Below are 22,867 nucleotides of genomic sequence, written 5' to 3' on the forward strand. Positions count from 1 at the left end.
AAGGAAATAGACTAGGAGAGCACATTTTCAATCATTTGATAATTTACTCATTAAACAAGTATTTATTGAGAATCTATTTTATGTCCAGCACAGTTGTAGGAAATGGTGTGGTAAATAAGTCTCAGTTCTCAAAGAGCTTACATTCTGATGGAGGGAGATAGACAAGAAACATGCAAATAAACAAGATCAATTAAAATAGTGATTTATGGGGTGCCTGAGTGACTCAGTTGGTTAAGCATCCAACTTCAGCTCAGGAGTGATGTCACATTTCATGGGTTTGAGCCCCAGGTCAGGCTCTGTGCTCACAGCTCAGAGCCTGGAGCCTGCCTTGGATTCTGTGCCTCCCTCTCTCCTTGCCCCTCCCCTGCTCACGCTATGTTTCTCACTCTCTCAAAAATAAATAAACATTAAAAAAAAATTAACAGTGATCTATACTATGAAGGAAATAAAACAGGACAGTGAGAAGTAGAACTGTATGATGACCACGTTTGATTCACTGTGCTATCATTCCTGAGCTGGCTGTCCAGGCTCAGGAGGTATCTAGCCTAGGGTGAGTTCAGGGAGTCTGTGTTTCAGCTCACTGTGGTCCTAGGATATGCAGGTCAGTCTAGGATTTAGAGAAGAAGGTCAGTGGTCACAGATACAACATTTTAACCACCTTAACCCTTTAAACATTACCACCTTGAAAAAAGAAACATTTTCACTGAGCTCACCTAACACATTTTTTTAAGGTTTATTTTGGAAATGAAATAAAGCACTGAAGCACCATTTTACAATTCCTTCATTATATATCCTCTCTTGCTAAAATTTCTGTATGGAATTTTATTTTATTTTTTTTTTTCAACGTTTTTTATTTATTTTTGGGACAGAGAGAGACAGAGCATGAACGGGGGAGGGGCAGAGAGAGAGGGAGACACACAGAATTGGAAACAGGCTCCAAGCGATCAGCCCAGAGCCCGACGCGGGGCTCGAACTCACAGACCGCGAGATCGTGACCTGGCTGAAGTCGGACGCTTAACCGACTGCGCCACCCAGGCGCCCCTGGAATTTTAAAATAAAGTATAGAGTTGCCTGGGTGGCTCAGTCGGTTGAGCATCTGACTCCTGATTTCGGCTGAGGTCATGATCCCAGGGTCATGGAATTGAGCTCTTGTCGGGTTTGGTACTGAGTGTGGAGTCTGCTTAATACTCTTTCCCTTCCAGGGTGCCTGGGGGGGACTCAGTGGATTAAGTGGCCAACTCCTGATTTTGGCTTAGGTCATGAGATCAAGCCTCGCATCCTGCTCTGACAGCTCAGAGCCTGCTTAGGATTCTCTCTCTCTGTCTCTGTCTCTCTCTCTCTCTCTCTGTCCCTTGCCTGCTTGCACTCTCTCTCTCTCTCTCTAAAATAAATAAGTAAATAAAATAAAGTATAAATATTTTTTTTTGGAAACTTCACATCCCTGGGGGTATTTGGAGGCCTACTTGAGTATCACAAAATACAGACCAGAAATAAGACCAGAACTGGCAAATGGCCTTAAAATGATGTGAAGTTGCTGCTGTCGAAAATGGTAACAAGTCATCAAAAAATCAAACATAGAGTTACCATATGATGCAGCAACTCTACTTCTGGGTATATACCTAAAAGAACTGAAAGCAAGGTGGGAGAGCCTGGGTGGCTCAGTTAGTTAAGCATCTGACTCTTGGTCTCAGCTCAGGTGTTAGCTCAGGTCTTGATCTCAAGGACATGAGTTCAAATCCAGCACTGGGCTCTGCGCTGGGCATGAAGCCTACTTGAAAAAAAAATTTTTTTTTAAACTGAAAGCAAGGACTTTAACAGGTATTTGTACACCCATGTTCATAGCATCATTATTCACAATAGTCAAAAAGTAGAAGCAAACCAAGTGTTTGACACAGGAATAAACAAAATGTGGTATACACATACAATGGAATTGTATTCAGTCTTAAAAAGAAAGGAACTTATTTTTTTTAATGTTTGTTTATTTTTGAGAGAGAGAGAGAGAGAGAGAGAGAGAGAGCAAGCAGAGGAGGGGCAGAGAGAGAGAGAGGGAGACACAGAATCCAAAGCAGGCTCCAGGCTCTGAGCTGTCATCACAGAGCCAGATATGGGGCTCGAACCCACGAACCATGAGATCATAACCTGAGCCAAAGTCAGACGCTTAACCGACAGAGCCACCCAGAAGGAAGGAACTTCTGACACACACTACAACATGGATGAATCTTGAAGACATTATGTTCAGTGAAATAAGCCAATCACAAAAAGACACGTTCTGTATTATTCTACGTATATGGGATACCTAGAGTAGTCAAATTCATAGAGACAGAAAGAAAAGTAGAGGTTACCAGGAGCTGAGGGGAGGGATGAATGGAGAGTTATTGTTTAATGGGTATGGAGTTTTAATTTGGAGAGATGACAAAAGTTGCAGACACGGATGATGGTGATGGTCACACAACTATGCCAATGTAGCCAATGCCACTGAACTGTATATTTAAAATAGTCAAAATGGCCAATTTTATGTTATATATGTAAATATTTACCACAATTTTTTTAAAAAGTTATATAAACACTAGACAACTTTGACTAAAAAAAATATTGCTCTTTTACTCTCGATCCTGAGAACAGTGAGGACAATGCTTTGATGTTGTCCTGAAGAACAAAAAGAAAAGATTATTATGAAAGGAATTTTGGTAAAGCACTCTCTTCAGTTTTTCGAATGCAACTGGAAGGATCTTTCTCCTAAACCACCATGTTTTCACATTCTGAATATTTAAGTTCGTAAAGAGTCCCAGTCAGCATATGCCAGCAGCAGAAGAAATTGGTACATCCTTTCTGAATTGGAAATTGGCATATCAGAAGTCAGGATTTTAAATGATCTTTGTCTAAGAAATTTCATACCTAGAAACTTATCCAAAGATTATAACCAAGAACAAAGATATAGCAATAATGATGGTTATTTTTACCAAAACATGATTATACAATGAACGTATTTTAGGAAAATTAAATGCTTAGCAATCATACAAATAATGTCCACATACAGTAGTATACCATGTGGTCATTTAAACATTTTTTTAAGTTTTTATTTATTTATTTAAAATAATGAGAAAGAGAGAGAGAAAGCGTGCACCAGCAGGGGAGGGACAGAGAGATAGAGGGAGACAGAATCTGAAGCAGGCTCCAGGCTCTGAGCTGTCAGCACAGAGCCCCAAGCAGGGCTCAAACCCACAAACCGTGAGATCATGACCTGAGCTGAAACCCAGAGACAGACACCCAACCAACTGAGCCATCCAGATGCCCCTCACAATATTTAATTTTAAAAATTTACTTTAATCTACATGTTTTATATCATATATTATGAAAAAATATATTGTAAGTTTACAAGTATAAGGCAATCTACCTTTTTTTCTAAAGGATGATTTTGGAAATAACTTTGTCTTATATCTTATATTCTTAGGTTTTAAAATCATTTTCAGAAATGTTTTCTCTTTTTTAACTCAGAAAAGTTTTCATTACTTACTTTAAAATAGATTACCAGAGGGCGCCTGGGTGGCTCAGTCGGTTGAGCGGCTGACTTCGGCTCAGGCCATGATCTCGCGGTCCGTGAGTTCGAGCCCCGCGTCGGGCTCTGTGCTGACAGCTCAGAGCCTGGAGCCTGTTTCGGATTCTGTGTCTCCCTCTCTCTGACCCTCCCCTGTTCATGCTCTGTCTCTCCCTGTCTCAAAAATAAATAAAAAAAAAAAATAGATTACCAGACTTTGGGGGGCATAAAAGGTTACCAGGGGGCACCTGGGTGGCTCAGTTGGTTAAGCAGCTGACTCTTGATTTCAGTTCAGGTCATGATTTCATGGTTCGTGAGATTGAGCCTTATATGGGGCCCTGCACTGACAGAACAGAGCCTGCCTGGGATTTTCTCTCCTGTCTCTGCCCCTCCCCTGTCCATGTTCTCTCTCTCTCTCTCCCTCTCTCAAAATAAATAAATAAACATTTAAAAAAAAGAAAAAGAAAATGCGTTCCCCCCACAAAAACTTTAAAAAACAAACAAACAAATAAATAAATATATAAAGAAAGAGCGAGCAGATGTTTTGAGAGAAGTTGGAGTGCCACTTATTTATTTCTACTCTTTCCCCGAAATTAACCTTCAAACCTAGCACAGCATGTCATTATAGGGAATATATATATATATTTTCAAGTTTATATATTTATTTTGAGGGAGAGAGAAAACAGGATATGGGCAGAGAGAGAGAGGGGAGAGAGAGAATCTCAAGCAGACTCCGCACTGTCAGTGCAGAACCCAATGTGGAGTTCAAACCCACGAACTGTGAAATCATGACCCACGCCAAAATCAAAAGTCGGATGCTTAACTGACTGAGCCACCCAGGCGCCCCTATACGGTGTATTGTTAATGCCCATTGGGGTTTTCTCCCAATAAAGGTACCCAAAATCATGTTGGGACCAACTGGCTAATATTTGGAGAAATGATAAAGCTAGAACCGTCCGTCCTTATGCCAAAATAAATTACATATAATCAAATAACCCAGAAGCCATCGAGAAAATTAATAAACATGAGTATATAAATATTAAGTGCATTTGTGCAGCACAAAAAATACAAAAGTAAAATCAGGTTAATAATGTACAGGGAGAACAATTTCACAATTCCCATAATAGACAAAAGACCAACTTCCCTAATTTACAAAAAGTGCAGACAAATCAATAAGAACAAGGTTAACAATCCAATAGAAAACTGGGCTGAGAATACAGCTACTCTCAGAAATATAGATGGCCGATACACATAGGAGTGCAACCTTACTTATCACTATGAAATTTAAAGGAAGATAAATTGTTCACCTCTCGGAGAGTGGAATTTCTAAAGTTTGATAATACCCAATCCTAAAACAGAAGTAAGGAAGTAAACACCTTCATACATTGCTAGTGTAAACTGGCACCATTTGGCAATTTGGTAGTATTTATTAACTTTTATAAAGCTTATATCTCGTTGTGCTTGCTTTGGCAGCACATATAATAAAGCTTATATCTCGTTAACTGGGCAATTTTGTCTCTGAATTTACCCGGATTTACACCAAAATATGTTCAAGGTGATCATTGCAACAGTCTTTGCAGCAGAAAAAAAATCAGAAACAACCAAAATGTCCCTCAATGAGATGGAGAAGAAGATGGCAGTTTGTGGAATAAATTACTGTACAGTCATTAAAAAGAGAGTAGGATAGCTCTTTCTGTACAGTATGGAAAGATGTCTAACATGGATTAGCAAATGAAAAAGGAAGTTTGAGAAGAGTATTAAAGCACTATCACTTTTGTGTACTTTTTAATAGTGTGTACATTTGCACTTTTAATTTTTTTCTTTAAAAAGATGGTGCTTTTCTTTTAAGGGAGGGGAGCTGGGCAGATACAGAAGAGAGGCTTTTAGTTTCAGTTTATACTTTTCTGAACTGTTTGTACCAGGTCAATGTATTCATCCTACCAATTTTGATTTCTCGTTATGCTTTTTAATATTTTCAAAGAGCAACTACCATTTGTTTTATTTACATATGGCCATTGAATAAAACCCTTAAAAATGCATAGTGCAAAATATATAGTAGCAATCACGTAGAACTTTTTAACAAAGTTAAAGTTCTTTACACCTCAAGACTCGCTGAGTCAGATGCCCAACCTCAGGACCAACCAGATCAGAGAAACACCCAATCTCCTCAAGTCTGAGAAGCCTCACCCACTCTGGGACTACAACTCCCACAAGACACAGAGGGATTAGAGGGAAAGGGGCATCTTGGGAAGTCCTAGTTACTTCCGGCCTCTGGGAGCCATCCCTCCGGAAGTGCTTGTGGCTTCTGTCTTGTTGGGGTTTTTTACAAATGCCTAGTCTTTAAGTGGGAAAGAAAAAACAGCTAAGGTCAGCAAGACAGAAAGGAGAAAAGTTGGAAGGTAAGAGACCACAAGCCTCAGAAGCACTGAGCGAGAATAAAAATTAGGCAGCCTATGGGGTGCCTTAGTGGCTCAGTCGGTTGAGCGTCTGGCTCTTGGTTTTTGCTGTGGTGGGTTGCAGCCCGGCTTTGGGCTCTGAACTGACAGTGCGGAACCTGCTTGGGATTCTTTCTCTCTCCCTCTGTCTCTGCCCCTGCCCTGCTTGCTCGCTCTCTCTTTCTCTCTCTTTCTCTCTCTCTCTCTCAAATAAATAAATAAATAAATAAATAAATAAATAAATAAATTTTTAAAAAGAAAGGAAAAAGAAATTGGGCAGCCTATAGGTGAGCTCTGGGCAGCCCCTAGAGTTGTCCTCAGATTGGCCGCTCTCCTGCCTCTCGCTTTTCCTTACACTCTCGCGCCAAATTTCTGTCCTGCTAAACAAAATTGGCACTTTTTCCTTGCGGTTTTCTGGAACTCGAGCTTTCAAGGCACTAAACCCAAGTTCCAGAAACTGCTTGCAACCCTTCGTCCTGATTTCCCACAACGCAGGCCCCCATCCCCCTGCTTAGGCTGGGATCCTGGACACCATTTATCACAAGCACTGTGATAAAAAGGCCTCGATTTTATCTTAGCTCCTAGCTTTCAACTCCTGCTCCTCAGAATCTACTGCTCCATTCCAGCATGCGATCCAGCAGAAATAAACGGAGCCTGCCAGGACCTTAGACTCCAAATATGTCAATGTCACCAATTTGTAAAACAACCTAATAAAATCCTTCCCTCGCTGTGAGAACAAAATAGCATTTTGAGACAAGTACAGGATATGTTAAAACAGAGTATTTTTGTTAAGTCAGACACCGAATAGAATTTGAGAAAGAGTCCTTAAAAAGGCTGTTGAAACATTGCTTTGAAGTTTTAATCAGTGATCCCGTTGTTAAAATGGTGTGTAGGGATATGGATGGTGGTGGGGAGTTTGTGCGTGTGGAAAGAGGGTATGTGGAAACTACTCAATTTTGCTGTGAAACTAAAATTCTAAAAAGTAAAGTTTTTATTAATTTAGAAAAATAATAGTAAGAACAGAAAATATAAAAACCACCATTATGGGGCTCCTACTATATGCTAGTGGTAAAGCTGCTTTGATTGCTGCTGTGTCTGACTCTTGAGCCGACTGTGAAGAAAATACATAAAAACACTACATCAAATTACCTGGCCAGAATTTTGGCCTATTGGAAAATGCACATGACAAGGCTGTTAGGAGACCTGATTTCTAGCATCAGCTCTCCACTGGCTCCTTGTTGAGCCATACTTCTTTGACTTCCTTGAGCAATGATTCTCAACCTTAAAGGCTCATACAAATGATCTGGTGATCTGGTTAAAGGCCAACTGCTGTTTCAGGATATCTGGGTGAAGTCTGAGATTGTGCATTTTTGACCATGACCCAGATGAAGTCCCTGTTGATCCAGGGATCACACTCAGAATAGCAAAGGACTTGAGATCCTTTCATGCTCCGACACTCACACTCGGTAGTTCTTTCCCCTCTAACCTTAGTGCCTCTACTCTCAAGGAATTATTAAAGGATCTGTCAAAAAGGAGAGTGACTAGCGGCACCTGGGTGGCTCAGTTGGTTGGGTGTTGGACTCTTGATTTCGGCTCATGATCTCAGGGTTCGTAAGATCAAGCCCCGCATCAGGCTCTGCAGTGATGGCACAGAGACTGCTTGGGATGCTCTTTCTCTCCCTGTCTCTCTACCCCTTCCATGCTTGTGCTCTCTCTCTCTCTGTCTCTCTCTCTCTCTCCCTCTGTCTCTCTCTCTCAAAATAAAAAGAAAAAGGAAAGGGGCATTACTAAAAATTCCTATCTTGAGACAAAATTAAAAATAAAAAATAACTATTTAAACTATGCTAGTAATGCCTCTAGAAAGATATACAAGTAAGAGTACTTTCCTTCAGAGAGGAGGACTAGGTGGCCCAAGTACAGGCATGGTGGGTTAACTTTACTATATACTTTCATACCTTTGGAATTTTTACTAAGTGTGTATTTTCAATTAAAAAAAATTTTTTTAATGTTTATTTATTTTTGAGACAGAGAGAGACAGAGCATGAATGGGGGAGTGTCAGAGAGAGAGGGAGACACAGAATCTGAAGCAGTCTCCAGGCTCTGAGCCGTCAACACAGAGCCCGACGCAGGGCTCGAACTCACAGACCGTGATATCATGACCTGAGCTGAAGTTGGACGTTTAACCGACTGAGCCACACAGGCGCCCCAATTTTTAAAAATTACTCATTTTAATGATCATTAAAAAAGTGGTTAATATGCCATTTGTGAGTAAACAAGTCACTAAATTATTGGTTTTCATCTATTAGCATAACAGATTTAAAAAAATTTTTTTTAATGTTTATTTCTGAGAGAGACAGAGCATGAGCAGGGGAGGGATAGAGAGAGAATGAGACACAGAATCCGAAGCAGGCTCCAGGCTTGGCTGTCAGCACAGAGCCCGATGTGGGACTCAAACCCATGAACCATGAGATCCTGACCTGAGTGAGGTCAGATGCTTAACCAACTGAGCCATCCAAGTGCCCGTAACAGATTTTTTTTTAAGTTTACTTATTTTGAGAGAGAGCACGAGAAGGGGAGGGGCAGAGAGAAAGAGGGAAAGAGAGAATCCCAAGCAGGCCGCTGATCTAGGGATCACACTTGGAATAGCGAAAGACTTGAGATCCTTTCAAACTCTGACACTCACACTCAGCAGTTCTTTCCCCTCTAACCTTAGTGCCTTTACTCTCAAGGAATTATTAAAGGATTTGTCAAAAAGGAGAGTAACTAGGGGCACCTGGGTGACTTAGTTGGTTAAGCATCCGACTCTTGATTTTGGCTCATGATCTTAGGGTTCATAAGCTCGAGCCCTGAATCAGGCTCTGCAGTGATGGTGTGGTAACTGCTTGGGATTTTCTCTCTCCCTCTCTCATGCTCTCTCAAAATAGATAAATAAGCTTTTTTTTTTTTTTTTTTTTTTTTTTTTTTTTTTAAAGAGGGGCGCCTGGGTGGCTCAGTTGGCTCAATTTCTATATAACCGGCTCAGGTCATGAACTCAGGTTCATGAGTTCCAGCCCTGCATGGGGCTTGCTGCTATCAATGCAGAGCCTACTTCGGATCCTCTGTCCCCCTCTCTCTCTGCCCCTTCCACGATGGTTCTATCTCAAAATAAATAAATAAACTTTAAAAAAAAGGGCGCGGGGGGCGGGGGGACAAAGTGAATTGTTGGAGAAGCTATGTAGAAGCAGTGAGCTGACCAAGAAGGGAGAGAGACATAATTTATCCAGGTGGAGAGAAGACAGAGCAGTATAGGCCCGAGAAAAGACTCAGAAGAGATGGTGACCAGGACCCTGGATATTTAAGCCATGCAGTTGCAAGACAACTGAACCCTAGCATTTTCCTCATGTTTTAATTTTAAAATCTGATGATTTTGCTGGCCCCTGCTTCATGATGTACAGGCGGTGATTGTAAAAATAACTGTAGCGATTTTGGGGTTTTCTCCACCCACCATTTAGCAAGAATTATGCAATTTCAAGAATTCAAACTTCTGAGTATGTCAGTTTCATTAAAGCTTTTTTTAGCTCTCCTGCTGTGAAACAGCCACCAGCACTACCTCGTGATTGCCACTAGAGGGACTAGAACCGAAGGAATCATCAAGCTTCACTGTATTAGATTCCTACTGCATACTAGATTCTTACTCAACATTCTGCATTTTAAGAAACACTTTTTTGAAGCATATTTCTTATTTATGCACTTTTAAATACTTTTAAAAATCAAGGCTCCTCTGAAAGATATAAAATTTAAAGAGTACTATTGACCATTATCCCCAATACCCACCAACAAAATAGCCACTTAATAATGTTGATTCCTTTTTTTTTTTCCTAATGTTTATTTATTTTTGAGAGAGAAAGAGCGTCAGCAGGGGAGGGACAGAGAGAGAGAGAGAGAGAGAGAGAGAGAGACACAGAGACTCCAAAGCAGCTCCAGGCTCTGAGCTGTCAGCACAGAGCCCAACATAGGGCTCAAACTCTCAGACCTTGTGATCATGAGCTAAAGTCTGACGCTTAACTGACCAAGCCATCCAGGCGCCTCTATAATGTTAAGATGTTTGTGTGTCCTTCCAAATATTTTCAATTTCTATATGAATATATGTATTCTTCTTCTTTTTTTTTTTTTTAAGTTTATTTATTTATTTTGAGAGAGAGAGAAAGCACACAAATGGGGGAGGATCAGAGAGAGAGGGAGAGAGAGAATCCCAAGCATGCTCCATGCTGTCAGCACAGAGCCCATGCAGGGCTCAAACTCACACACTGTGAGATCATGACCTGAGCTGAAGCCAAGAGTCAGACATTTAACTGACTGAACCACCCAGGTGCCCCAAACATATGTATTATTCTTTTATTTAAAACCGTGATCTATCTTGACTACCACTGTGACTTTATCTCCTACCACCTTCCCCCTGTTATGCAGACTGTATTCCAATCTTCAAACTTGCCAACTTGTTTCAGCTTTAGGACCTTTGCACTGACTATATTATTTTCCTGGACCACTCTTTTCCCACATCTTTCTCATGCGGGTGTCAGCTTATTTGTCACTTCCTCAGGCTTTTTGTGACATCCATCAAATAAATATTCCCTACCGAAGTCAGTCTGTTACCTTTGTTTATTTATGTGCTTGCATACTTATGCACTACTAAAATGTAATCTTTATGACAGCCAGAGCCATAGCTGCCTTGTTTACTTCATATCCCTAGATTCTAGAACATAAATTAGGGACTCAAAAGGTATCTGTTAACTGAATAAATGAAAAAGTGTTGTACATACTATTCTGCAACTTGTTTTTTCACTTAATATATCTTGAACAGGTTGTATTTTACTTTTTGTGGATAAGCTTTAGTCTTTTATTTCAGTTATATTCTGTATTTAATTTTTTAGATATTCACATGGCTCAAAAATAAAACAATATAAAAAGGTATTCAGTGGAAAGTCTTGCATTTACTTCTACCATCTACCTAGTTCCCACTCAACCAGATAATCATTTATTGTGTATCCTTCCTTATGCAAATACACATATATTTATTATTTTCTTCCTTTTTTACACAAAAGAGTGGCAGGTTATGTATACTGTTTCTATACTTCATTTGTTTAACCAAGCACAAACCCAGAATTTATATATGGATTTATAATTTATTTTACTCAATTCTCTATTAATGGACGTTTAGTTGTTTTCAATTTTTAATCACTGTTTTCAATTGTAATCATTGTTGCAATAATTATTTTCATGCTCAATAAATGTACAGTAGAATAAATTCCTGGAAGTGGAATGATTAAATAAAAAGGTGTGTGTATATTGAATCATGAGCGATCTTACCAAACTTCCCTCTGAGAAGATTGCCTCAATTTATATCCCCACCAACAGTGTACAAGAGCACTAACTTCCCCACACTCTTTCCCATCATAAGTATTATTGACTTGAAAATATTATTTCATCCAATCTGATGGATGAAAAATGGTTGCTCATTGTTTTCTCATTTCTTTAATCATGAATGAAGTTGAACACCTTTTCATATTTTAAAAATAGTTTTATTGATACACATTTCACATGCCATATAATTCACCCACTTAAAGTCTATTTAGTATATTCACAACCATCACCATAATCCATTTAAAAAAAATTTTTTTTAATGTTTATTTTATTTTTGAGAGAGAGAGAGAGAGCACAAGCAGGGGAGGAGCAGAGAGAGAGGGAGACACAGACTCCAAAGCAGGCTCCAGGCTCTGAGCTGTCAGTGCAGAGTCCAACATGGGGCTTGAACTCACGAACCATGAGATCATGACCTGAGCTGAAGTCAGACACTTAACCAACTGAGCCACCCAGGAGCCCCACCATAGTCCATTTTAGAATATTTGCATCACCTCAAATAGAAACCTGCATCCTTTTGTTTTTGTTTTTAAGTGAGTTCTGTGCCCAGTGAGGGGTGTGAATTCATGACCCTGAGATCAAGAGAGTCACATGTCCCACCGACTAAGCCAGCCAGGTGCCCCAAAACCTGTATCCTTTAGATATTAGTCCCTTTCCCCCCTGTTGCCCCAGGTCCTAAGAAACCACTAATCTCCTTTCTGTCTCTACATATTTGCCTTTTCTGGATATTGCATAGAAATAGAATCATATGTGTTTTTTTATGACTAGCTGCTTTCACTTAGCATAATGTTTTTAAGATTCATCTATGAATTCAGCATGTATAGTGATTCATTCCTTTTTATGGTCAAATAATATTCTGTCATGTGGATATACATTTTTTAATCCACTTGCCATTGATGAACATTTCTGTTGTTTCCACCGTGTATTTTTATAGCAACATACAATTTTAGTGCAGCCAAGGACCTTAGGATTGTGAAGATGATACTACATTTAGCAAATAGTCTCCTTAACTACTGAGTCATTTCTGGTGGGTAAAACATTAGGCTGGGAAACACAACACTGAAAATATCAACCTTGCCACAGCAGGACTCTGTGTAATTTTAATGTTTCTTTTCTTTGAGCCTTAGTTTGTGTATTAGCTCAGGCTGCCATAATAAAATACCATACACTGGGTGGCTTAAACAACAGGAGTCTATTTCTCAGTTCTGGAGGCTAAGAAGTCTAATATCAAAGTGATGGCCAATTTGGTTCCTTGGTGAGGAACTTTTTTCTGTCTGCAGATGACCACCTGCTCACAGTCCTCACGTGGCAGAGAGAAGGAGCTCTAGTCTCTTTCTCTAAGTCTTCCTTGGAGATACTAATCCCATCATGGGGCTTCACCCTCATGACCTCATCTAAACCTAATTACCTCCCAAATACCCTACCTCCAAATCTCATTGCAGTTGGGCATTAGGGCTCCAATGTGTGAATTTGGGGGGAGAGAGAGGGCACAAGCATCAGTCCATAACAGTTTCCCAAACTTAAACTCACTGCTACCTACACATCAACTAAGGAAGAACGAAATAGGATCAAGATCTTGAATTTCTTAGAGAAACGCTTACCCAAAAAAAGGAAGTGGAAAAAGCTAACTAATGAAGAAATAGGATAACTTCTACATAGTTCCTGTGGAGTATATACCTCAAATATGAATCATGCTGATATGTCTGTCCTTGAGTTCTTACGACAAACTAAATTAAGCAGTTAGACTTAGATAATTTACTAAATAAGGTTATTTAAATGCAATAAGCATTCGCGTGGAAGATCACCTAAGAAGTATCACAAAATGCGGAACCACAGGCTATGCCTACTGTAGTAGTATTTCTCAGCACCGGTATTTTGAATTTTTTTTAAATGTTTATTTGTTTTTGAAAGAGAGAGGGCGGTGGACAGAGGATCCTAAGCCAGCTGGTGGCAGCGAGCCCCAATGTGGGGCTCGAACTCACAAACTATGACATCATGACCTGAGCCGAAATTGGAAGTTCAACTGACTAAACCACCCAGGTGCCCCAGCACTGGTACTTTGGATGACACAAGGTTAAGACTGTCTCATGCATTGTAAGATATTTAACATTCTGGTGCTCCAAATTAATAAATGCCAATAGTGGTCTCCAATTATTGTGACTATGGAAAATTCCCACTTACTATTTCCAAATGCTACATGGGGGTGAGGTAGTACTGATGAAATATTCTAGTCCAGGTCATGCATTACATAAATGAGGAAAACAGTCCAGAGAAGTCATTGAGCCAGATGATCTGACTTCTTCCCAAATGTTCTTTCCATTGTTGTATATAACACTTGCTCCTCACTCTCACTACTCAAAGTTAAAGGAGGAGCCGTTCTCCACTGAAATCCTACCCTTACTTGCCCACATCTTTCTTGCCTTTCCTTTCTATCCCTTTTTTCTCATTTTTCAATACAATAGTCCAATTAAACCATTTCATCCATTTATTTTAACACATTTATTGGACACCTAATATGTTTCATGTTCTGGGCTAGGGGCTAGAAACACAGTGGTGAACAAAACAGACATGGCCACTACCCTTGTGGATAAACTGAAAGCGATGAACAATTTTAAAGTAGAATAAACGCATATAGATATATAATTATTAATTGTGATAGTGACAGAAATGAAAAGAACAAAGGGAATTGGAATTTGAAATTGAGGCACAAGGGAATACCTCTGAGAGGAAGTAACACTTAAGATGATGCCTGAAGGCCAATAGGAGTGAAGAGGAATACAGCTGAGCAAAGACCCTGAGTTGGAAGGTGCTGGGAAGGAAGGCCTTTGTGGATAGAACACCATTATAATGAGCACAGGGTAGAGTTGGGAGACAGTGCTGGAGGACTGACTGAGAGGGATACAGGGCCTTGCTGGCCACAAGGAGGAGTCTGGATTTTATTCCAAGAGTAAATATCCAATTTGTGTCTTAAATTTTCAGTATATGTGCTGCCGAAGTGAGCACTGTGTCTTAAATTTTTAAAGAGCAGGGATGCCTGGCTGGCTCAGTCAGAAGAGTATGTGACTCTTGATCTCAGGGTCATGAGTTCAAGCCCCACGTTGGGAGAAGTAGAGATTACTTAAATAAATAAACTTTAAAAATAAGTAAATTTTAAAAGATCACTGTGATAAAGCTCATGATGTGAGATTCCATTTCAGCGAAGTGCAAGAACTGGCAAAAGTGATGTAGGTTAATAAAAGAAGAGCAGTTCCCTGATGAATGGGGAGAGTGGGAGACTGAAGGGCATAAAGAAACTTCCTGGGGTGATGATGGCCATATGGATGTATTCATTTATCAAAACTCATCAAAATGTTAAGCTAATATTTGTGCATTTTACTGTATGTACTTTTTACCTCGATTAAAAACATAGAGGTCATTCTGGCCACAGGTACTTTAGAGAAGCAGCTTTGTCAGTGGCGAGTTGACAAGCCAAGAAAGAATTCAGAGCCAAACTCTTAAACAGGCAAGTGTTTAATAGCAATTCAAACAAAGGTACATTCTAGAGACGAAAAGTGGGCACGTCCAAAGGTGGCAGATTCCCCAAGAGGGATCAGGACTGTTTTTCTTTCTTTTTTTTTAATTATTATTTCTTTTAAAATGTCTATTTATTCATTTTGAGAGAGAGAGAGGGAATGTGTGTGTGTGCGTGGGGAAGGGGCAGAGACAGAAGGAGAGAGAGAATCCCAAGCAGGCTGACAGCACAGAGCTCTATGAGGGCCTCGATCTCACGAACCTGGACATCATGACCTGAGTCAAAATTAAGAGTCCAAAATCAACAGTTGGGCACTTAACCGACTGAGCTTTTATTATTTCTTTTAAAGCAGTCTCTATGCCCAGTGTGGGCTAGAACTCACAGCCCCCAAGATCAAGAGTCTAGGGCTTTACCTACTGAGCCAGCCAGGTACTCCTTTTTTTTTTTTTTTTTTTTTTTTCCTTAAATGTTTATTTATCTTTATGCTGCGTTCAAACCCTCACATCACGGGATCATGACCTGGCTGAAGTTGGGCACCTGACAGCCACCCAGGCACCCTGCCAGGTACTCATTTTTATGTTTAGGTAGGTTTTGGGTCATACTGAGGGTGGTTCTTGACCAAGGTTGCAGCCAATCAGCTAAGGGACTCCTCCTGGTTGAGAGGGGCAGTTTGGAGCCCTCTGTGGTCTATGTCAGAAGTGTCAAGGCAACTTCTCCCCGCCCCCGCCCCCAGGGTGTAGGGGGTAAAAACCACAATGTAAATATATCATAATGAAGCTATAGGTTACTGTAGAGTCGTGATCCTAGGGAAGACCGCATGCATCTTTTGGAACTTGGTTTCTGCCCTTTTACCTGTCGGATAGCATTTCTTCCTCTTCATATCTAACTAACTGCGTAGTCTATCAGTATCAGGTTCAAACTACATAAAATTGAGGTTATAGACTTCCTTTAAATGTTTATTTATTTTGAGAGAGAGGGACAAACCAGGGGAGGGGCAGAGAGAGAATCCCAAGCAGGTTCCATGTGGAGGAGCCCAGTGCGGGGCTTGGACCCACAAACTGCGAGATCATGACCTGAGCTGAAACCAAGAGTTGGATGCTTAACCTTAACCTATGAGCCACCCAGGCGCCCCATAGACTTTTTTTTTTTAACCCAAGGCCCAGAAAGATTAATAAGTTAGACTCTCTCAGGCCTCAAAGAACCATTTAGTTCATTTAAAACTACTTTGCTCTAAAAGGAAGGGGGTGGGGGGAGGGAGTCAACTAGTAAATATGAAGAAATACCTTCTACATAGTTCCTGTGGAATGTATGCTCCAATTATCAATTATGCCTAACACCACATCTACTCTTGAGTTTTTACTGCAGACTAAATCCAACGTTTTGACTTATAAATAGAATATGTTAAATTCATTGAGTGTCTGCCTGGAAGTTAAGACTTGGGCTTCCCAGTTCTCTACAAAAGTGCCCATCAGTGGAGCTTCACAGGATACTGGAATCAGCTGGGCAGCTTTAAAACTATTACTGCCTCGAACCCCCCACCCCCACCCCACCCGGATATGTCAATGTAATCAGTCTGGGGTCCAGCCTCAGCATTGAAATTTTTAAGCAGTCCAAGGCCAGAAAGTAGCCAAGGTTGGAAACAAATGCCTGGGCAATTCCACCTGGATTTCTTTCTTCTATCTTTAAAACGACTCCCATCAAAGAATGACTGAGCATTTTTGCATAATAAGGGCCCTAGAAACTACCATTGCCTTCTATTGGATTATTTAAAGAAAACTTTAAGATTTAGATTTTGATACCTTCCCAATCCCAAGTCTCAAACTGTTTTAGTGCTGACCTGGAATCAAACTGCTCTCCAGTGCCCTATCCCCACTTTTGGGGCTCTGAGGCCCAGATTACATCTCCCTCTCTGGATATAATCTGCTGGGGGTTCAGTGCCCCATTCCCCTTGGCAATGCACTAAGTTTGCTTTTGAGTGTGTTTTCTGATTGACCTCTTCCAGCTTGCTAAATTGAAGGTTTTTTTTGTCTCCCATATCCAGCTCTCTTTGGCCTAAGAGGGAAGGAATTAATGAGAGAACAAACCCTTCCTCCCTCCTCTTTGCCCAGAAAGCTAGATGGGAGAATAGGGGAACTGCAAATCCCAGTTCAATGGGGTCAGTACAGACCAATTACATTGAAGCCTCAGGCAAAGCAAAACTACCTCCTCTGTCCTGTTGTGGTTTATTTGAAGGCACATTAATGTTTGCCCCCACATTCCCCTCAAAAAGTCTCCCTCAACTTGTTCAGGATTTATGAAATTTCCTCATTTCCATCATATCTGTATAGTGTCCCCAGAGACTTAGTTCATCACAATACTCATTTGTTGGGCACCTACCAAGTGCCGGGTTAAAACATTTCCAAGTCCCGATATTTAATTTACAGAATAAAGTGCTCTCTGTAAAACACATCCAACCGTGTACGGTACTGTTTTTTTTTAAGTGTATTTATTTATTTTGAGAGACAGAGAGTGCAGGGGAAAGGCAGAGAGAGAGAGAGAGAGTGAGAGAGAGAATCCCAAGCAGGCTCCTTGCAGTCAGCACAGAGCCCAACATGGGGCTCGAACTCAAGAAGCATGAGATCACTACCTGAGTCAAGATCAAGAGTCAGCCACTTAAGCAACTGAGGCACCCAGTACACCCAGTACCTTTGTTCCTTGGACCGTGCAAATGCACTGTTTGAGAATTTGTATTATAAAATGGTGAAATCCTGTGATTAAATGTTCTTTTGAATATGTAAATATGGATATAATGCAAACTTCCTAAGTAAAAAATTCAAGAATAGCATGATTTCAGAGCTGGGGAGCTGAGTCCATTGCAAATATTGTTGATACTTTAGCTGCTAAACAAAAAACATTTCACCACTGACCTTTATCCAAATTAGTCTTGAAAAATGTGATGTTTGAATTGATGTGAGATCTTCAGGAGCACGGATGTTGTTTAAAACAAAATGCATAATCCTATGTTTGAATTTTCTGTACATGAGTCCATTTCCCCATCTGAACTGTGAATTCCCAAAACTCAGGAACCTGCTTCTCGTATCAGCATACCCTTCCCCCAAGTACAGAACCAACGTTTACATGAGGTAGGTGTTCAATAAATCTGTGTTGGATTTATAGTGCTTAGAGAATGGTTCATTTCACATGGTAATTTCTGAAGTAATGTGGTGGTTAAAAGATGGCCTCTGGGAAATAAATATACTGGAGAATTATGAAGCAACAATCTGACGGGTTATCCTGCCCTCTCCAGGCAGAGGGACACCATTTCTGGCAGACCAGAGTCTCTGGAGCCCATTGAGAGGCCATTATCTACTTTTCTATTACCTGCCTTACCTGGTGTTAAGGAAAGGGAGGAAGAGAAGAATAAAGATCATGAGATACAGTCATTGACCAGGATTAACTCATATTCTAGGGCTGAGGTCTTCAAACTGGAGTACTGGAAGACTTGACAGGGAATATGTAGGTATATATAAGTTAAGGAAATTATATGCCCATACCGTCACCTATACCTTTTGGTAGCCTGATTCAGGCTATCCTTCTCCATTTCCTTTTCATGACAGCTTTCATACTTAGAAAGAAAAGTCACGCCCACCTTGGTCCACAATACTACTGCAGTGTAACAATGTCCCCAGTGTGACAACTTCTAAGATGCCATACAAATGGACAGTAGTTGGAAATGGACCAATTTAATGTTTTATCAAGATTCCATAAGCCCTCCTTAGCTTCCTGCCTTTTCCAGACTTAAACATATTTCTGTTAAGGGTGGATCACTGATTTATAAATGGGGTATACTGGCCTTGGGATGTTCTGAAATCAGTGTGGACAATGGGAGCAATGGTAATTCGTGTTTAACCTAATTTCTTTCATCCTTCAGCTATTGTCCAAGAATGTCTTTTCATGAAGGAAAGTCTGAGAAAAGCAAAGAGAACTTAAGTTAGAAATATTGAAAGGTTTAAAATAGCTTTAGTATGAATTTAAGTTTTAAAAATTCTCTTTCACCTATTACAGCACTAATCCCCAGGATGTGTCATTAGCTGGAAAGAAAATACAGTTGAGTAGCTGAAGTAATGCAGGTTAGTAAGGCTGATTCTTTTAAATATAACTAGAAATTTTCCTTAGAATGCCTTTTTTTTTTTTTTTTTTTCCTTAAATAAACACTCCACCAAATGTGGGGCCGGGAGATCAAGAGTCACATGCTCTACTGACTGAGCCAGCCAGGAGAACCAAATTTTTTGAGTTTTTGACACTGTATAAAACCTATAGATAAACATTTTATGTAACTTATTTTAAATTTTCTTTTAGGGTTTATTTTTGAGAGAGAGAGCACGCACAAGTGGGGCAGGGGCAGAGAGAAGAGAACAGAGGATCCGAAGCAGGCTCTGTGCTGACAGCAGCAAGCTGGATGTGGTGCTTGAACTCACGAACTGAGAAATCTGAAGTTGGACGCTCAACCAGCTAAGCCACTCAGGTGCCCCTTATGTAACTTATTTTCGATTCTGTGTTGTGGATTATCAAATACCATAGTTACCACATGTCTTATTAAATCATATCAAAAATACTTCTTCCCGTACTACAAGCCATCTGTATAAGTTTCTGATGTTGCGTAAAGTTACCATGAACCACACACTTGGTAGTTCTAAACAGCATACGTTTATTATTGCAGTTTCCATGGTTACGGAGGTTTTAACTGAATCTGCTACTCAGGGTCTCACAGTCTGCAGTCAAGGTGTACTCTGGGGGGTTGGTCTCATCTGAGGCTTGGGGTTCTATTTCAAGCTCACTGATTGTTGACAGAATTCAGTTTGGCAGTTGTAGGACTGAGGAGCCACCTTTCTTGCTGATGACAGCTGGGATCCACTCTGTTCCTAGAGGCCCCTGCAGTTCCTTGTCAGGTGGCCAGCTCACAAGGTGGCCAGGTTACCTCTCAGAAGCCAGCAGGAGAATCACTCCAGTGAGCTAAAACAGGTTTATAGAGGGGCGTCTGGGTGGCTCAGGAGGTTAAGCATCCAATTCTTGATTTCTGCTCAGGTCAGGATCTCATGTTTTGTGAGATCAATCTCCCCTTCCGGCTCTGTGCTGGCAGCACAGATACTGCTTGGGATTCTCTCTGTCTCTGTCTCTGTCTCTCCCTCTCTCTCTCTGCCCCTCCTGCTCATGCTCTCTCTCTTTCAAAAATAAGTAAACTTTAAAAAAATTTTAAAACAGGTTTATGCAATGTGAGTTAATCAAAGGAGGAGCTATCCTGCCTATTCATAGGCCCCGCCCATACCTGGGAGAAAGGATGATAGATACAGAAGGGCAGATATTCTAGGGAATATCTTAGAATTCTGCCCTCCCCCCCACCATCTTCATCTCATTCCCATTTTTAAAATGTTTAGAGGTGCCTGGGTGGCTCAGTCCGTTAAGCATCCAACTCTCAGTTTTGGCTCAGGTCATGAATTCACAGTTTTGTGGGTTCCAACCCCACATCAGTGTCAGTGCCGCACTGTCAACCACACTGTCAGTGCAGTGTCAACCACACTGTCAGTGCAGAGCCTGCTTGGGACTCTCTCTCCCTGTCTCTCTGCCCCTCCCCAGCTCATTCTGTCTCTCTCAAAATACATAAACTTAAAATAAATTTTTTTTAATGAAATGTTTAAAAATTTCTGCCTTCTATTACCAAAATACAAAATTGTATTTTAGTGGCTAGAGCAGCTGATTAATTTTTAGCATGATAAAACTTCTTCTTTTTGCTACAATACACAGGGAAAATGTGATGATGGTGTCTAGAAAAATTAGCAGAATAATTTAGGATCCATATTTAACTAATGGAATTATTTCATAATCCTTATTTAACTATTCCTTCAAAACTATATCAGAGACCAATATGCATATATAAATTTGCTTAAGAATGCCACATTTTTATAAATAATTTTAGCTGTATATTATATTGTATTATTATAAATTAAGTAATAAAAGCCTTAGATAAGGATCATGTTGAGGCACCTGGGTGGCTCAGTTGGTTAAGCATCTGACTTTGGCTCATGTCATGATCTCATGGTTTTTGAGTTCAAGCCCCGTATTGGGCTCTGTGCTGACAGCTCGGAGCCTGGAGCCTGCTTCAGATTCTGTCTCCCTCTCTCTCTGCCCAACCCCTGCTTATATCTGTCTGTCTCTCTCTCTCTCAAAAATGAATAAATGTTAACAATTTTTTTAAAAAGATCATGTTTTATCATTATAATAAAAAATAGATTAATTTATATTACATAAAAGTTGATTTAGTCTTATTTGGTTGCTTTTAATAATCTATTTAAATTATACATTCTTAGAAAATTTTTTTCTTGAGGGGCACCTGAGTGGCTCAATCGGTTAACCATCGGAATTAGGCTCAGGTCATGATCTTACAGTTCATGAGTTTGAGCCCCACATAGGGCTCTGTGCTGACAGCATGGAGTCTGGAGCCTGTTTGGAGTTCTGTGTCTCCCTCTCTCTCTGCCCCTCCCCTGCCCCTGCTCACACTCTGTGTCTCTCTCTCAAAAGTAAATATTTTTAAAAATTGCAAAAAATTTTTTTCTTGATTAAATTTATCATTTCTGAATCAGCACCTGACTTAAACCCACAAAGTTCAAGGGAGAATATCCTCTTCCAGAAAGTAATGTGCTTCCTAGAACAGGGTTTTGGCTGCTTGGAATTTCACCAGTTACCTGCAGGTGATATTTAATCTTCATGGTGATTTTTCTTTCATAAGAATATGGTAAATTAATTGCAATTTTAATTATCTACTTTATTTCTTTTCTTTACTACTACCATCATAAATTTAAGTGATGTATTAATTTAACTATTTAGTGGATTTGCAGTCTAACTAATACACACACACACACACACACACACACACACACACATATTTTAAAATAATCTCTATTCCCAACGCAGGGCTTGAACTGAGGACCATGAGATCAAGTGTCGCATGCTGTACCGACTGAGGCAGCCAGGTACCCTTAACCAGCTTATATTTTAATTATAATTGCAAGAGATGCTATATTTCAAAATCTCACCTACCACACAAAAAAACAGTTTTCTCATGTGAATGCCTTCTGTATGAATGATAAGTGATATATTCCCCAAGTTCTATGTGGTCAGGAATTGTATATTTCTTCTCCATGTTCATACCCATTTATGCATCATTATGTACTTGGTTGCCTTTTTTTTTCTTTTCTTTTCTTTTTAAGTAATCTCTGCATTTGACATGGGGCCTGAACTCCAGACCTCAAGATCAAGAGTCACATGCTCTACCAACTAAGACAGCCAGGCACTCTGTATCACATTATGTATATAGTGGATACTTTGTAGTATTGATGAAATGATCAATTGAAGACTAAGTAAAATATATTTACTTTTTAATGTACTTTTTAATGTACTTAAAATATACTTTTTATTTTATTTTATATTTTATGAAATATACTTTAATATATTTAAAATATAAAAATATACTTTTTAATATACTTAAAAAGCTTATCACCAAATAGGTGAGATAATACAAATGCACAAATAACTATTTTGATGCAAGATGTGTAAAGTAAAAAATATCATGTACCAGTTTCTATAGAAACAGAGAAATATTCAAATATGAAAATAAGTGAAGGTTTCAAGGTAGAATTAATATTAGTGGTAAAGGAGATTTAAAAAATAGGTCCCAGGGTGCCTGGGTGGCTCAGTCATTTAGGCATCCGACTCTTGATTTCATCTCAGGTCATAATCTCACAGGTCCATGAGTTTGAGTGCCACATCAAGCTCCAAGATAAAAGTGTGAAGCTTGCTTGGGATTCTGTCTCTCTCCCTCTCTCTCTGCTCCTCCCCCATTAATTCTCTCTCTCTCTCTTTCTCTCTCTCTCTCTCAAAATAAATAAATAAACTTTAAAACTAAAAAATAGGCCCCAATAAAGTTTTAAATCAAACATATTTGATATTATTTGA

General features: G+C 39.8%; 1 long non-coding RNA gene across 1 annotated transcript; it reads left to right on the forward strand.

Moving 5' to 3' along the window:
* The first annotated feature begins 5,825 nt into the window (after positions 1 to 5,825).
* On the forward strand, positions 5,826 to 19,253 carry LOC122202284. The gene is made up of 3 exons (XR_006194573.1): positions 5,826 to 5,934; positions 18,923 to 18,987; positions 19,217 to 19,253. It is a non-coding gene; the product is annotated as an uncharacterized LOC122202284 (long non-coding RNA).
* Positions 19,254 to 22,867: the final 3,614 nt, after the last annotated feature.

This window comes from Panthera leo, chromosome D2 (assembly GCF_018350215.1).
Source record: "Panthera leo isolate Ple1 chromosome D2, P.leo_Ple1_pat1.1, whole genome shotgun sequence".
NCBI lineage: Eukaryota > Metazoa > Chordata > Mammalia > Carnivora > Felidae > Panthera > Panthera leo.